The following is a 17,174-nucleotide window of genomic DNA, read 5'->3' on the forward strand; positions in this document are numbered from 1 at the left end:
CAAGGATGCTCACTCTCACCACTCCTATTTAACTTGGTATTGGAAGTACTAGCCAGAGGAATTAGGCAAGAGAAAGAAATAAAGGGCATCCAAATTGGAAAAGACAAAGTCAAACTGTTCCTGTTTGCAGATGATATTATCCTATATGTAGAAAAACCTAAAGATTCTACCAAAAAAGAGTCGTAGAGTTGTTAAATGACTTCAGTAAAGTTGCAGGATACATAATCAACACACCTTTGTGTGACTCCAAATCCTCCTGTCACGTGACAGACTGTTTGTTAAAATACATTGCAAAACCAGATTTCAGTAAACTTTACAGCAGAGCTGAGTAGAGTTAACTAGTTAAGGCTTTCTAAAATGCCAGCCTACCTCAGGGCCTTTGCATATACTCTTCTTTCTATGTAGAGTGATAGCAAGAAGTCCAAGATGGCTACAAATGATGCTCACCTCCTAGTGTACAAACTATCATGTAGTCCCCCCACCCCAACGCTGTATCAGTGCTGGTCATTGTAACCAATAGAATACTGCAGGTATGATGAGTATCATGAGTATGTGACTCCCAAGGCTAGGTCATAAAAAATATTACAGTTTCCACCTCTTGCTTTCTCTTGGTTCCAACTTTACTGAAGTAAAATTCCAGTAAAATAAACTGAATATATTTAAAGTATGCAATTTGATGAGTTTGACAAATATATATACCTGTGAAATCCTTACTACACTCAAGATAACAAAGAATTCCATCACCCCCAAAAGTTTCTTTGTGACCTCTTGAAATTCAACCCTTCCCTGCCCCCATCTCTAGGCAACCACTGGTCTGTTCTCTGTCACTATCCTATTCTGCTGCATGGATACCCCATAATTGTTTCCTTTGTGGAACACAAAGACCCTTCTCTGGTTACTTCCAGGTCCCTGTCTTATGTCTATTCTCTTTGCCACTTCCTTACCTTGGCTCAGACAACTTCAGCCTGAGCAGGGAATTTGGTTTTGTAATTCTGGACCATCAGCTGTCTGGGATTACTGTCCGCTGAGATGGGGCATGGGAGAAGTGAGGAGAGAGTGATCTCTTTTAACAAAGCTGTATGCTGTTCCCAGCCAGCTAAGACCAAGGCTTGTCTCTTTATAGCAGGATCTTGATTAGAGCCACAAAAAGTAACCAACACAACAATAAGAGTTAGCCTGTCCATATGCTTCCTAAGTGTCAGGCCTATTCTAAGTACTAAATACAGTATATATTAAAACATTTAATCCTCACGACAATTCAATGAGTCAGATACTATTATTCTCATTTTCCAGATGAGAAAGCTTAATTGATATTAAGTAATTAGCCCAAGGTCACACAGCTAAGACATGGTGAGCTTTGAACCAGGTAGCCTAACCTCAGACACCTGGCTCTTCAACCACCATGTGGTATTACCTCTCACAATAAAGCAGCCTAACTTTGTTCTACCAGATCCCTTAAAGCTTCCACATCAGTAGGCACAGGTCCAAATCTCAAATAAACCACAATAATATTTTCATGAGTTGTTTCATTATCATATTATAAGAATTGCCCACCTGCCAGCCAGGTGTGAAGGGACCCACTACCTCCTACTCCACCCTGACAAAAAGTTCACATTTTAGGATCTTTCATTCCTAGTGCTTCATTTGTGGGTACCTATGTCTCAATCAGTCAGGACTCTCTCAACCACAAGTGGCAGGGACCCAACTCAAATTAGCTTACAAGAAACTTTTAAGGAATGTATTGGCTCCCCCATGTGTGAAACCCCAACCCTAAGGTTGCTGCCTGATTGAGGTCCACATGAGAAACACTAACCTGAGGGCCAGGAGGTAGAGCACAGCACTGAGGCTTGTTATTGGAAGATAGAAGAGGCTCGGGTAAAGTCCAGGGTCAAGTACTTTTATGTGATAAAATTTCTGATATTGGTTTCTAGTGTCTAAAGACTATCACTCAATGTCTGAAATCAATGAAAATGTATTAATTTCTTAGGGCTGCCATAACAAAGCACCAAAGGCTGGGTGTCTTAAACAATAGAAAGCTATTTTCTTGCAGTTCTGGAGACTTGAAGCCTAAGAGGAAGGGGCTGGCAGGGCTGGTTTCTTCCAAGGTCTCTCTCCTTGGTTTGTAGATGGCTGTCTTCTCCCTCTGTCTTCACATGGTCTTTCCTCTGTACACATCTGTGTCCTATTCTCGTCTTATAAGGACACAAGTCGTATTGAATCAGGACCTACCAATGTGACCTCATTTTCCCTTAGTTACCTTTTTAAAGATCCTATCTCTAAATGCAATCACATTTGGAAGTACTGGGGATTAGGACCTCAATATATGAAGGGGGGTGGCAGGGAGAGAGGACACAATTCAACCTGTAACAATAAATGCAGCTGAATTGATTGCTTAGTTATGTAAGAGAGCTACTCTGGTCAGGCCCAGTCTCTCTAAGCAGAGCAGGAAGCCAGTCTTAATAGGCTTCTGGGGAAGTGTAGAGTATGGTGACCAGCAGGGTAGGTAGATGGCAGCTGAAGAATTGTGATTACTTGTGTGAGACTTTTGTTGATTTGTTGGCAGTCAGTAGTGTGTTCATTGAAGCAGTCTATCCCCACCTGGCTTATTTCACAACCCACTTGCTGCTGGGTTGGCTTCCAGAAGCATGTTTGCAGAGGTGTGTTGTTAATTGATTAAAAGTGTTTAAACCAGTTCTATAGGTTCCATGGCTATAACACTGTCCTTTATTGATTCATTAGGTTTAAAATACGTTCTGGTGGCATCTTGTTACCTTAGTGCAGAACGATCCATCCTAGGAGTGTAGAAACTTTTTAAAATTTTCACTAGTGTCAGAAAATAGTAAATCAGAAACATTTAGTTAGTTATTTGAGTGTAGATAGCTTATTCATATACATGAGAGAAAAGCTTCAAGAACAAAGGCAAAACATGATTTATAAGGGTAAAGAGAGAAATAAGAGAAAAATACAAGCAGCCTGGGAACATTGACTCCTGTTTGCACAATTTTGGGGATAAGCTAATCACCTAGCATGTAGCAAAGAGGACAGTCTGGACAGTTGTCCTTGAGCAGGTGGACTGAGAGTATCAAAGAAAACAGTTTGGCTTTTTATGGAGTTTTGCAGCACACATGACAGGCTGTGATCTCTGCATAATGTCCCCCCGTGTGCCTCTAGCTAGGCCAGGTCTGTGTCTCTCCCTTACCAGATTCCTCACCAGTCACAGAGTTCCCAGGAAGCACACTGGCCTACCCAGTAAAGGAGGCTGTTGTCAGAGAACCTCAAGCCTAAACGGCACAATCTCTGAGGCAGTTCTTAGGCCCCTCACTGACTCCAACAACAGTGCAAAGGGAAGACGAATCCTTACTTTTTCTCCTCACAGTAAGCAGAACTTAGGAGTTAGGGAGTGAGGCCTTCCTGTCCCTGTGCAACATCCCATGACATATGCCACAGATCAATGGGAGGTTTTATGGTAGTTATCTTACCCCACCCTCTAACATTGGATATCATGTGTGTTTGAGGTCCTTAAATGTATTATTTAGTGTATTTAAATGTATTTAGACCACATCTGAACCAAAGAGTGCATACCACCAAGAGGTATCTATTTGAAGGAAAACGCAGGTGACTTTGGATTGTCTTAATTTGGGAGGAAATGCATTGATTGAACATTGGAGAGTTGCCCTTTACAAATGGCACATATGGGCAGGGGCACTTTTAAAATGGCATGTATGGGAAGAAGAGAGTGTAGGAGTACTAGTTAGCCAATGGGCACGCATGTGCCTGGGACTTGGCCAATCAAAGAATCCTCATCCCCCAACCTAAGTAATGAGATCAGAGTGGAACCATGAGCCCAGCTGACCACGCAGCAGTCTCCCAAGGATCCACTTGCTAGTGCTATTGGGGAAGATTTTCTCTTGTGTCTCATTGACCACATGGAAGAGGCACAACTGAATTCAGAATAATCCTTTTAAGGATATCCAGAGAGTCAAAGAAAATACAGATAAAATGAAATATGAAAGAATGAGGGCAAGATGCATAGAGAAGCAGAAAGCAACAGAGTCGAGAGACAAATGGTGAGAGAAGCTTGGTCACTGTTAAATGTCTAGTTTCTAAGGCTTTTCTCCCAGTTTTCTGATCCATCCTGTCTTCTTCTCATTGAGATTGTGTCAATAAATTCTTTTCTTTCTCTGGCTCTACTAGTTTGAACTGAATTTCCATTACTTGCAACCAAAAGTCTTACATGATTTAATGCTTTTTACTTTTACTTTATGGAGATCATCATAATTGCAACTTTGTTATTTTAATTTAAATCTTAATTATAATTGCAATTTTACTTTTATTGCTATTTTCTCTCACTCCTCCATCGTAGACCTTGGCCCCTCTATCCATTCACGTATCCTGGTGCTCTCTTCTTTATATACCACCTATACTCTGATGAGTCCCCAAACTGTGTTTTTGGCACTGACCTGTCCCTTGAGTTCCAAACTCACATCCTCACTCGTTGCCTGAAACTCATCTCAAACTTAAAATGTCCAAAACAACTAATGATTTCTACCCCTAAACTTTTCCTGCCCCCAGTATTCCCCCATCTCAGTAAATGACACCCATTTGTGCAGCCGCAAGCCTCAGAATCAATCCTAGTAGGATGTCGAGTGGAAACTTTCTTGTGGTCTCAGAAATGGCAACTGGAATACGGTTATGAGGAAAGAGATATATTATGCAATCCATGTTCTAAAAAGGGTCAGACACCTCCTCAGGACTTATTCATAGCCAAAGAGCCTGTTTTGCCATGCCCAGACACAACTCCAGAAATTCCCTCTTCCCAATTCTAACCTATCCCAGAAGGAAATTGTCAGAAAGAGTTGTGGGAAATCAGTCAGCCAGTCAACAGGCTCAGGGAAGGGCTGTGGTTTTTCCCTCCTTTCCCATGCAGGGAATGTGAGTGCTGCCTCTTCCAAGGCAAGTGAGGGAAAGCTACATGGGAACTGGGGCACCTGCAAGAAGAGAAACTGGCTGCTCGTTCTGCTGTCAGGCCCTGCTTAGGCAGCAGACTTGAGCAGGGAAAAGAGAAAATGAAATGAGACGAGACAGCAGAATAGACAGAGGGACCACAGTAGGGCTGCCAGTAAGACCGTGATGGGGTGTGGCAAGGACTCTGGAATTCCCCGAGCGCCAAGTGATGGGAGGTAACAAAACTTAAGACAGCCATCAGAGGGGCTGGCAGCAGGTCAAAGGGACCAGGCAGTAAGACCATGGGGATGGAGCTGAGTGGTTAGGAGAGGTGTGATTGGGATCACATCTCCCTTGGCAGAGAACTAGGCAGAGGGAAGTCTCAGAATCCTCATAAGAGCCTCTGTATGGCCACTTAAAAGGCCCAGAACTGCGATGTCTGCTGCACAGAAGGCATCAACAGAGGAGAGAGGTTCGCAATTGCACAACCATTTAAGAAAAAGTAACTAGTCCCTTTACATCTCCCTTCTCCTGATCCAAAACTGGCCCGTGTGGGTGGCAGTGGGAAAAGGGGCATGAGCACGTGTGGGAAGAGGGATGGAGGAGAGATGAACATGAAAGTGAAATTGAGATGGAGTGTTGAATTGGGATAGGCTAGCTCTGGCATTATAATGCCTGCATTTTATCAGAAAACTGCCACCTCTCAGAAATACTGTAGAGGAACAGGAAAAGAAGATTCAACAGAGACTTGCATAAAATAAAACTGTTTCAGGTGTGTACCCTCCCCCATGGGATTGAGACTGTCCAATAAGCCAGTTGCTATTTCTGCCTCCAAATTTGCTTCTCACCTAGTGGGCCAAATCCCAAATCCTGCCATTTCTTATCCCATCCAATCTTACTACCCTGGTCCAAGCTGGCATCACCTCTCCACCGAATCACTGCCCTGGCCCCCGCATTGAGCTCACTGCTTTCACTTTCCCCTCCCCACCCCATAGCTATCCTCTACTCAATAGCCCGAGCTATCTTTTAAAGGCCTAAGTCAGTTTTCTACTCAAAATAATTGGAATAAAACCTAAATTTTGCCAAAGGCAATAGCAGCTGGTGTGTTTAATATCTTTAAAACAGAGTTTCACTGATAACACCAAGATACAGAGTTCAATTCCTATACCAGCCAGCTGCAAAAAAAATAAATAAATAAAATAAACAAAAAAACCCCACAAAAACATAAAATAAAATGGAGTGTCAGTAACATTTTATATTAATCAACAGTAATGAGTTATTAAAGAGAAATCTAATTAAAATAGAACAAAAAGTCTATTGCCTTTGGCTGGTTGAGTACAGAAAATTCTGGTACCATGTTGTAGAAAGTAAAAATTTCTTCTCTTCTGAAAGAGTAACTGCTCCTCTGTTGATTTGTTGTCTAGATGATCTGTCCAATGCTAAGAGAGGTGTGTTCAGGTCCCTCACTATTGTCATAGAGTAGATGCTCCATCTATCTATGATTAAATAAAAAGAAAAAAATTTCTTACCTCACCTACATTGATAAGAAGACCTTCATTACCATTGCTGCCATCTCATAGAATCACACAAACAATGCAAGAATTTCCATCTTTCTCTTCACTCCCTACCACAATATTCACTCATTCGTTCCTTCAAAGTCTATTGCATTCTCTGAGTGCCCCACTATATGCCAGGTCCTGCCTTAGGTGCTGGAAATACATGAATGAGTAAAACAGATAAAAATTTCTTCCCTCGTGGAACTTACATCCTAGTGGGTGGAGCTTTTATTTTAACAATTAGATTAAAAGAATGCTGTGAAGTGTTTCTGGGGGGTATCAAAAGGCTCATACTTTTTCGTTCATTTAGTTAGTTACCTATTATTCAATAAATTAAGGAAGTGAAAATTATATTCTAAAACTTATCTTTTCGGAAGTCAGTTGCCAGTATAATGAAACACTTGCTTTCTATTGATGAAAATAAGTTTTCAATAAAAAGTATTCTTTCATTTTCATAAATTTGCCTTAATAGACTTATTAAGATTATAAAAATAGAAAAAGTTCATCGTAACCAATAAATACTGCAAAAAGGTACAAGGAAAAGTAAGTGATCTCCCCTGCACGAACTCTCACCCTACCCCAGCAGGGTGACCATAGTTCAGAGCCAGGGGTGTGCCCTCCCACAGCACCCCTTTCTTCATGTAAACATTCATAAATATTAGGATGAACTATACGAGGAAGAAATCCATGAAAAAATAGAATTAAAAGATAATATGAATCTTTCCATGAGCTTTGTGAAGTGCCCTCATATGAACATCCCATTTTTGTAGATTAAAAAGGAGAATCATCAAATATCAGCAATCTCCCTATTTTGGGCTGAAATTATAAAAATAGGATTGTATTACACACATCATATTGACACTTGTCTTTGTAACTTACCAGTATCAGGGACATCCCTCCAGACAGATTTAGTAGACTTGACACTTTCCTTTTAACAGCTTTTACTCCATTGAATAGATATGCCACAATTATTTTTTCATGTTCTTTGCTAATAGGCATTAAAACTCTTTCCTTTTTTATTAAGTAACTACAAACAATGCTTTACATCTGTATGTGTGTATTCCTTATATACTGATACTGTTATTTCTTTTAGATGGATTCCCAAGAATAAAATTGCTGAATTAATAGCGTGTATATTTTTAATTCTAATAGAGATTGCCAGATGATATTCCAAAAAATGTTGAACTAATTTTCTAGCGATGTATGAAAGTAACCTTTTCCTGGCATTTTCAACAGCACTGGATATCATTAATTTTTTTCATGAATATAGTGGCTAAGAAATATTTTCTCACTGTTGATTTAATTTTCATTTTCCCAATTACAAATAAAGCTAAACATCTTTTCATGTATTTTTGGCCACCCACATGGATTTTCTCTTTTATGAATTGTGTATCATTTTCTTCACCCATTTTTTTTTTTTTTTTTTTCGTTTTTGGTCATCAGGTGCACAGAATTGAATGAATCAGAATCCTTGGTTCATGAGTTACTTTCAAGATATGCCCATGGCATGGCAGCCTTTTATTAAATTTATTCTTACGTATTTGATATTCTTTGATGCTATTTCAAATTTTGTGTTCTTTAAAAATTATGTTTTCTAGTGACTCAGTGATGGTATATTAATAGGCTTTTGTTAATTGCTCCTATAACAAGCCACTGTGAGAAATTCTCCTATTGTTTGTAATAATTTGTTGGTGGAATTTATATGTTTTCTATATAAAAAAAAAACAAGTTATCTGTTAAATTGTGATAGTCTAATTTATTTTTTTCCAAACCATACATCTTTATTTTCTCTTTCTTTTCTTTTTGCAACACCGGGGACTTCTAATACAGTGTTGAATTTAAATGGTAGAGGCAGTCTTAGTCTGTTTGTGCTGCTATAAGAGAATACCACAGACTGGGTAATTTCTAAAGCACAGAAATTTATATCTCATAGTTCTGGAGGCTGGAAAGTTCAATATCAAGACACTAGCATCTGGTAAGGACCTTCTTGCTTGGCAGAAGGCAGAAGGGCAAAAGGGAAGAATGCTGCGTCCTCACAGGGCAGAAGACTGAAAGAGCGAGCTAGATAGTGCTATGTGAAGCCTCTTTTAAAAGCACCTTAATCCCATATACAAGAGAGAAGCCCTCATGGCCTGATTGTTACTGAACCCAAGTACTGCTGCTTGCCCCATGCAAAAAACCCTGGCTTTGCCCACCAAAACCTATTACAGAACCCAGGGCACTCAGCTCCTGGCTGAGGCTCGCCAAAGTTCTGTTACCAAACCCAGGTCTGGCTGTCTAACCCAAACAAAAACAAATGACCCAACAGTCAAATGTTGGTGGAAGACGAAGGCAGCTTTTATTCAGGAATACCAGTGACCTGAGGAGAGATGGTAGGCTAACCCATCTCTTGGGTAAACCTGAAGGGAAAATGGCCAGATTAAAGCCATATCAAAGACTCAGATTTAACTGAGAGGGGGTTTTAAAGAGGGGATTGAGGGAAATGAAAAGCAGGAAGGAGGGAGACCAGGTGCAAATTCTCACCAAGGCTCTGTCTGGCTTCTGTTCTTGTCCTTGATATTATCTTAGGGTCCTACTGAACTTTGATTCACTTCAGGGTGGAATCAGCATAACTTTACTGGTGTCTTCTTGGTTTCTCAGGGTCTGGATAATGTGTGTCTCATAGCAAGTCTGCAGCTCCAGGCTGACTGGAAAACAGCTTTACATTTATGTAAGTAATGTAATTCTGCCCCATAATGAAAGTTCAAAATATCAAATAACCATGGGGAAAGAGGGAAGTCAGAGAAATGCATGCTAAGACTAAAACTGTTTTTTTAAATTCTTCTTCATCTCAGGCAGTTCTAGGTCCTATCATGGCTTTATGAAAGTTGAAAGAATAGTACAAAAATCATCTATATACCCACTAATTATTAGCATTTTGTCATATTTGTTTCATCTATAAGGAATACATATGTATGTATATGGTATGCATGTGTATATGTGTGTGTTCTTTTTGTTGAATCACTTGAAAGCAAATTAAAGCCATCATGAGATTTCATCCCCACATACTGAAGCATGCCTCTCCTGAAAATGAGGGTATTTGCCTGCCTGTCTTCTTTGTTTCCTTCCTGGGGGGAAGGAAACTGGCCAACTGCCAGAGGCTACACACTGAGAAAACCAGACATGGGTGGGAAGGCAGCCTGGGGTCAGGGATTGGGGTTCCTACGAGGAGGGCATTTTGAGGGGGGTGGCCCAGCAGGATTTTTTAGATTGGCTTATATGGAGGGATTGAGAAAATAAGTAAATATATTGAGGATAAGAAGAGCCAAGTTTCTCACTATCAGAAAAGAGAGTCATAGATGCAGAAAGGGAGAAACCTAGAATGGGCCCTGTGGCATGAGGTTAGAACTGGAGGAATTGGTGTGAATTCACGGTTTTCAATAGGTATAGATGGTATAGATATAGATACACATACGCATACATAGACATAAATATAGATCAAGTATGGATACAAAAGATAAATATGGAAGTACTTGAGAATATCAGCACCTCAGAAGCAAAGGGCACACACTTTTAACTTCCACATTTTGGTTTCTAATTACCACTCTCGACTAAAGGATACTAAGTCTCTTTGGAGAACTCAGTGATTCCAGAGGTGGGGCAGGGAAATAACAAGAGGAACCTGGAGCATTTTGTTGACCCACAAATTAAGACTCATGGGGACAGGTCTAACGAACACAGGAGCCAGCTTGAAGTGGGTCCCATTGCAAAATATGAGGAAAATAGAGCATCAAAATAAATGATAACAATGAATTATAACTCCCTAAATAAAATAGGAATCCAAATTCAATTCATACTATATAAATAAATAGAAAGAGGAGGAAGTTTTTCCTCACAATGGAATTAGATTATTGGAGACTGATTAATGGAGAAAGAATAATGGAACTAGAAAAATCATTATTTGGCCACCATCATAGTAGTAATTCGGCCAAGGTACATCAATGGATGGCAAAACTAGTGAATGAAAGTTTGATGACGAACAGAATGATAACATACAATTAAAATTCCTCTTTACAAAATAGCTGTTGATTACAAAGGAAAAGAATAACTTTACAGAGGGGAAACCTAGGAGACACCACTTTCACCAAGTGATCAATGTTGAACAATACCACCAGTGGGAAAAAAACAAAACTATTCACCTCTTAACATGACACAATAAGAAGAGAACAGCATTACCTCTGTGATATTCCTGCCAGAAGCTCATGACCTAGGTCTAATCAAGAGGGATCAGATAATTCCCAAATTGAGGGAAAGTCTACAAAATAAATGACCTATAATCTTCAAAAGTAGCCAAGGTCATGAAAGTTAAGGAAAGACTGAGGTGCTCATCTGGATTGAAGGAGACTAGAAAGACCTACCAAATGACTGTAATGCACAGTTCTGGATTGGATAGTTTTTCTATTAAGGACATCATGAAATAGGTGAAACCTGGTTAAGGTATGTAGGCAAAGGTTATATGGGAGGTCTTTTTACTGTTCTTCCAATTACTCTGTAAATTTGAAATTGTTTCAAAATAAAAATATGAAAAAAGATATTTTTCTACATAACCATAGTATCATTATCACACTAAAGAAGATGAACCATACCACGTAATATCATCTAATATCCAGCCCAACTTCAAGTTCCTCAAGTATCTGAAAGGTGTCTTTTATAACATGGAGTGTGACCCGACTAAGGTTCATTCATAACATTAGCTGTTTAGTCTCTTTAGTCTAGGACAATTCCCCACCACCACCTTTCCTTTTCTATTACACTGACTTTTGAAAAAACCTTTTATTACAAAACGAAACACAGATACGGAAAACCACACAAAACAAATGTATAGTTTAGTAAAGGATTGTAAGGCGAACACCTTCGTAACCTCCACTGAGGTCAAGGGATACAACACTGCCAGCCACTCCAGAAGCCCCTTCATGTGCCTCATCTCGGTCACAACCCTTCCCTCCCAACATAAGTGACCAGTATCTGGGCTTCGATAATTTCCCTAAATATTTTTACAGTTTTATCACTAAAGTGTGGTCCAAAGGCACCTAGTCTTGCCCACTTTTTAAAAACATGGTGTGTCTTTTAAGTCTCAATCTAGAGATTTGTGCACTTCTTTCTTTTCCTGATTCACCTGTTGAGAAGCTGAGCCATTCGGCCTATCGAGTTTCCTACAGTCTTCCTTTTTTGCTGACTGCATGCTCACCATGCTGTTCATCACATTCCTCTGCCCTCTGTATTTCCTGCAAATTGGCACCTGGATCCTAATCAGACTGAGATATAATCCCTTTGGCAAGACCGTATGTGTGGTTGTGTTCTCTCCTCAGGAGGTCTGTTTGTGTGATTCTCTCTCTCTGTCTCATGGAGCAGCCATTAATGTTCAAAGCCTAGATCCACTGATTCATTGGAGGTTGCATAATGGAGGTATTCATCATCAATTGATGAGGGAAATCTGTCAGATTTTTCATTAGTCATTTTAAATAACCAAGTTTTACCTTTATTAATCATCTTTATTTTATCTTTGTCTTCTATTTTATTAATTTACACTTTTATTTTTCTTATCTCATTTTTTCATATAATTGTAGGACTTAACTTGATGTTATTATGCTAATTTCTTAATTAGACAATTAATTCTTTGATTTTGAGAATTTTTTCTAATATAAGTATTCAAACCTATTAATTTTCTTCAAAATATTATATTCACTATATCCCACAAGTTTTGTGTCATTTTAATTCTCTTTCAGTTTGAAGTTAAATTTTTCCATCATGAGTTCTTCTTTAATATGCAAGTTATTTAGTTTTTTTATAATTTGAATTTCAATATATGGAGGGATTTTGAGTCTCTCTTTTTGTTATTGACTTATAATTTCATTTCATTGCAGTCAGAGGTGGTACACATTCTTTGAAATTTGTTGAGTCTTGCTTTATGTCCTAGATAAACATAATCAGTTTTAGTAAATGCTCCAAATATACTTGAGAAGAATGTGCCCCCCCTAACTGTTGAATGCAGAATCCTGTATATGTTCATTATGTCAATTATCCTTTCTCACTAAAATAAAATGGCACTTTTGATATTTGTTATAGTTGTAATTTATTCATTAAATTACCACATATTCTTGGATATAATTATATGACAACAAATGAGATAGATTGGAAAATCTAAGAAAAAATAGAAAAGAAATGCTAGGGATCTAAATCAATGGAACAGAAATGAAGAATGCCTTTGGTGGGCTCATTAGTAAACAGAATATGGTTGATGAAAAAATCTCTGAGCCTGAGAATATAATGATAAAAAACTCCAAAACTAAAGTGCAAAGAGTAAAAAGACTAAAATAAAATCTAGAACACAATATGCAAGAACTGTGGGACAACTACAGAAGCTTTAACATATGATAGTGGCACTATCAAAAGAAGACAGAGAGAAAAGAATAGAAGAAGTATTTAAAGCAACAATGCCAGAGACTTTACCCAAATTAACGTCAGACAAAAATTATACATTCAAGAAGCTCATAAACCCAGATAAATGCCCCAAAAGACTACACCTAGGCATATCATATTCAAACATCAGAAAATAAAAGAAAAAGAAAGAAATCAGAGAAAAAACACTCTACCAATAGAAGTACAAAAATAGGAATTACATCCAATTTCTTCCCCAAAACCATGCAAGCAAAAGAGTAGAGTGAAATATTTAAAGTGTTGAGAGAAAAAGATACACCAACCTAAAGTTCTGTACCCTGTGAAATTATCCTTCAAAAGTGAAGGAAAAATAAAAATTTTCTCAAACAAAAATTGAGTGAATTTGTTACCAGTATATCTGCATTGCAAGGAATGTTAAAATAACTTTTTCAGAGAGAAGGAAAATGCTATAGATCAGAAACCGAGTACAACAGAGAATGAATAAGTGAAGGTAAAATAAAAACTTTTATTTTTCTTATTCTTAATTGTCTAATAGATAATAGTTTGTTTAAAGTAACAGAGCACCCTCCACCAGAAGGAGGCAAGAGAGTATGCCCAGGGTAGGACTAGTATGCCTAAGGGCAAGGAGCCATGGGCAGTACCCCTTGCCCCAAAGCAAGCAAGATAGCATGCCAAAAACAGCACTTCCACATGGGTGGCCCACCACAGCCACTGCCACAGCCACAGCTACTGAAAAAGTGGCTCAACACCACAGCAGCAGCCAAAGCTGCCATGAAGGCAGCCCACCTGACACTCTACTACATTGACACAAGGAGAATCACCAGTAGATACCAGAAAAAGAAGAGGACGTTTCTCTCCTCAAAGCCCACTCCAGAGTAATAGAAGAAGCAACTGGTCTACCAGATGACTAGATATCAACATACAGTTATTGGAATTATGAAAACCCAAGAAAATAGGACACCAGCAAAAGAATACAGCAATTCTCAAATACCAGACCCTATACAGCAAGAAACCCTTGAAATGACTGAAAAGGAATTCCAAGCAACAATCTTAAGGAAACTCACTGAGATATGAGAAGATTCAGCTAGAAAACATAATGAAATGAGAAAAAAAATCCAGGATGTGAAGGAGGAAATTTACAAAGAGATTAATGCCTTAAAAAGGAATGTAGCAGAACTCATGAAACTGAAAGATTCACTGAACAAAATAAAAAGCACAATCGATAGCTTAAGCAGCAGGCTATAATAGGCAGAAGGAAGAATTTCTGATCTTTAAGATAGTCTTTTTGAAATAACCCAGGTGGACAAAAAAAGAAAAATGAATTTTTAAAAATGAAGAAAGTCTAAGAGTGCTAACAAATAACCTAAGCACACAAACATTCAAATCACTGGTGTTCTAGAAGGGGAGGAGAAAGGAAAAGGCATGGAAAATCTACTCAACAAAATAAAAATGGAAAACTTCCCAGGTATAAGGAGAGACACAGACCTTCAGATCCAGGAGGGCCAAAGATCCCCAAACAGATTCAACCCAAAAAGATCCTCTCTGAGACACATTATAGTCAAACTGGCTAATAGAGTTTGAATGTGTTGTGACCCCAAAACTCATGAGAAAATCTGATCCCCAACTTGGCAATGTTGGGAGTGGTCTCAGTTATGAGGGTGGATTCCTCATGAATAGATTAACATCCTGTGTAGGGGGTGGCAGTGGTCAGGAGTGAGTTCATACTCTATTAGTTCCCACAAGAGCTGGTTGTTTAAACAGACCCTGGTGCCTCCACTCCCTCTCTCTCTAGCTTCCTCTCGCCATGTGATTTGCTTGTATCTGCCAGCTGCCTGCCATATTATATCATGAGTAGAAGCAGCCTGAGGCCCACACCAGATGCAGCTGTCCCAGAATCCTGAGCCAAATAAACCTCTTTTCTTTATAAATTATCCAGTTTCAGGTATTCTGTTATAAGCAACACAAAAATGGACTAATACACTGGCAAAGCTCAAAGACAAAGAGAGAATCTTAAAAGAAGCAAGAAAAAAGCATCAGATCACCTGTAAGGGAGCCCCTACTAGACTAACAGCATATTTCTCAACAGAAAGTCTACAGACCAGAAGAAAATGGGATGATATATTCAAAACGCTAACAGAAAAAACTGTCAGCCAAGAATACTATACCCAACAAGGCTATCTTTCAGAAATGAGGGAAAAATAATGTATTTTCCAGACAAACAAAAACTGCAGGAGTTTACCACCACATGACCAGCCCTATGAGAAATCCTCAGGGAGGTCCTGAATCTGGAATCCAAAAAATGATAATCATTACCGTGAATACACAAGAAAGAACAAAAATCCACTGGTAGAACAAAAATACAGATGAGAAAGAGAAAGAAACTAAATCTTATCACCACAAAAAGCCATAGTGAGAATGTAATAATGCCCCTACTTTATTTCTGATTTTAGTAATTTTGGTCTGCTCTCTTTTTTTCTTGGTCACTCTAGATAAAGGTTTGCAAATGTTGTTGATCTTTTTAAAGAACCAAGTTTGAGTTTTGCTGATTTTTCTCTATTGTTTTTTAATTCCCTATTTCATATATTTCTGTTGTAATCTTTGTTATTTCCCACTTATATTCACTTTTGATTTAGTTTGCTCATTTTCTGTTTTCTTAAGGTAGAAGTTTACATTACTGATTTGAGATTTTTCTTCTTTTAAAGCAGGTGTTTACAAGTATAAATTTTCCTCTAAGCACTCCATGAGCCTGCATCCTATAAATTTTGATATGTTGGACTATGATCTTTATCTCAAAGTACTTTCTAATTTCCCTATGATTTTTCTTTTTTACCCACAGTTTATTTAGGGAAGTGTCATTTAATTTCCACACATTTTTGAGTTTTCTAAATATCCTTCTATTATTGTGTTCAGAGAACATATGTTCTATTATTTTAGTCTGAAAAGAAAGGAAAAATTTAAATGAAACAAACAAAAAACGTTCATGGAAAGATTTCCATTATTTTTCAATTCTATTTTTCCACAAACTTTCTGAAGTGCCCTTGTGCTTATATTCTGTTTTATTGCTTTTTTATGCAATTTATGTTGCTAAACTTAGATATTTAATTTCTGTTTTTGATTTCTTTTTATTAAGTGGACTCATTGATTTGCTTGGAAATTAATTTGCCTTTGAAAAGTTTATTCATCTTCCTCTGTTGAAATTAATTTGATATTTGCATGCTTTTGGAAGACTTTAGAGAGCTATTTCAAGAGCTATTTCAAATAATTGTAGAGATTATAAAATGAAATATGTAAATTTTAATGTTTTACATCTCCAGTTTTGGTAAAAATGTGAAGCACTACTTTCTATATAGTATTTTGTTATTCATCTGTTATAAACTTTATGCATTTGTTATTTGAACAATAAATGTGCATAACCTTGTTATATTTAAAAATAAAAATGATAAAAATAAAATAAAATAATATCAACACTGATTATGTATACAATATATAATATATAAACATTTAAATACAACACATGTATAGACTTATGTACAAGTGAGACGAATGACAGAATTGATACAAGGAACAGGAGGCAGGAATTAGAAATATTTTGTTATTATAAAGTACTTGCACTACCCATGAGGTGGTATAGTGGGAAGTGAACTTGCCTTAATTGTAAGTGTATATTGCAAACTCTAAGGCAACTACAGAAGAAAAAAGTTTAATTGATATGCAAAAAAGGGGAGAAAATGGAATTATATAAAATGCCAATTAAAACCACAAAGTTCAGAAAATGTGTGAAAGACAAACATAGGAACAAAGAACAAGGGCAATAAACAAAATGGAAACAAATATGGTAGATATTAATCTGACTATATCAATAACACCTTAAATATAAATGGCCTAAATACATCAAGTAAAAGACAGAGAAGGTCAGAGTGGATCAAAAAACAAGACTCAACACTATATTGTCTACAAGAAACCCAGTTTAGATATAAAGACATATAGATCAATAGTAAAGGGATGAAGAAAGATATAACATGCTAACAAATCAAAAGAAAGAAGGAGTAGCTATATTAATTTCAGACAGCAGATTTCAGAGCAAGGAAAGGTATCAGAAATAAAGAGAGGCATTATGTAATGATAAAGAGGTCAATACTCCAAGAAGACATAGCAATACTTAATGTGTATGTGCTTAACAACAGAGCATCAAAATACAAAAAGGCAAAAATAGAACAGAAAGAAAAAATGAATAAA

This window comes from Cynocephalus volans, chromosome 3 (genome assembly GCF_027409185.1).
Source record: "Cynocephalus volans isolate mCynVol1 chromosome 3, mCynVol1.pri, whole genome shotgun sequence".
In the NCBI taxonomy this organism is placed as follows: domain Eukaryota; kingdom Metazoa; phylum Chordata; class Mammalia; order Dermoptera; family Cynocephalidae; genus Cynocephalus; species Cynocephalus volans.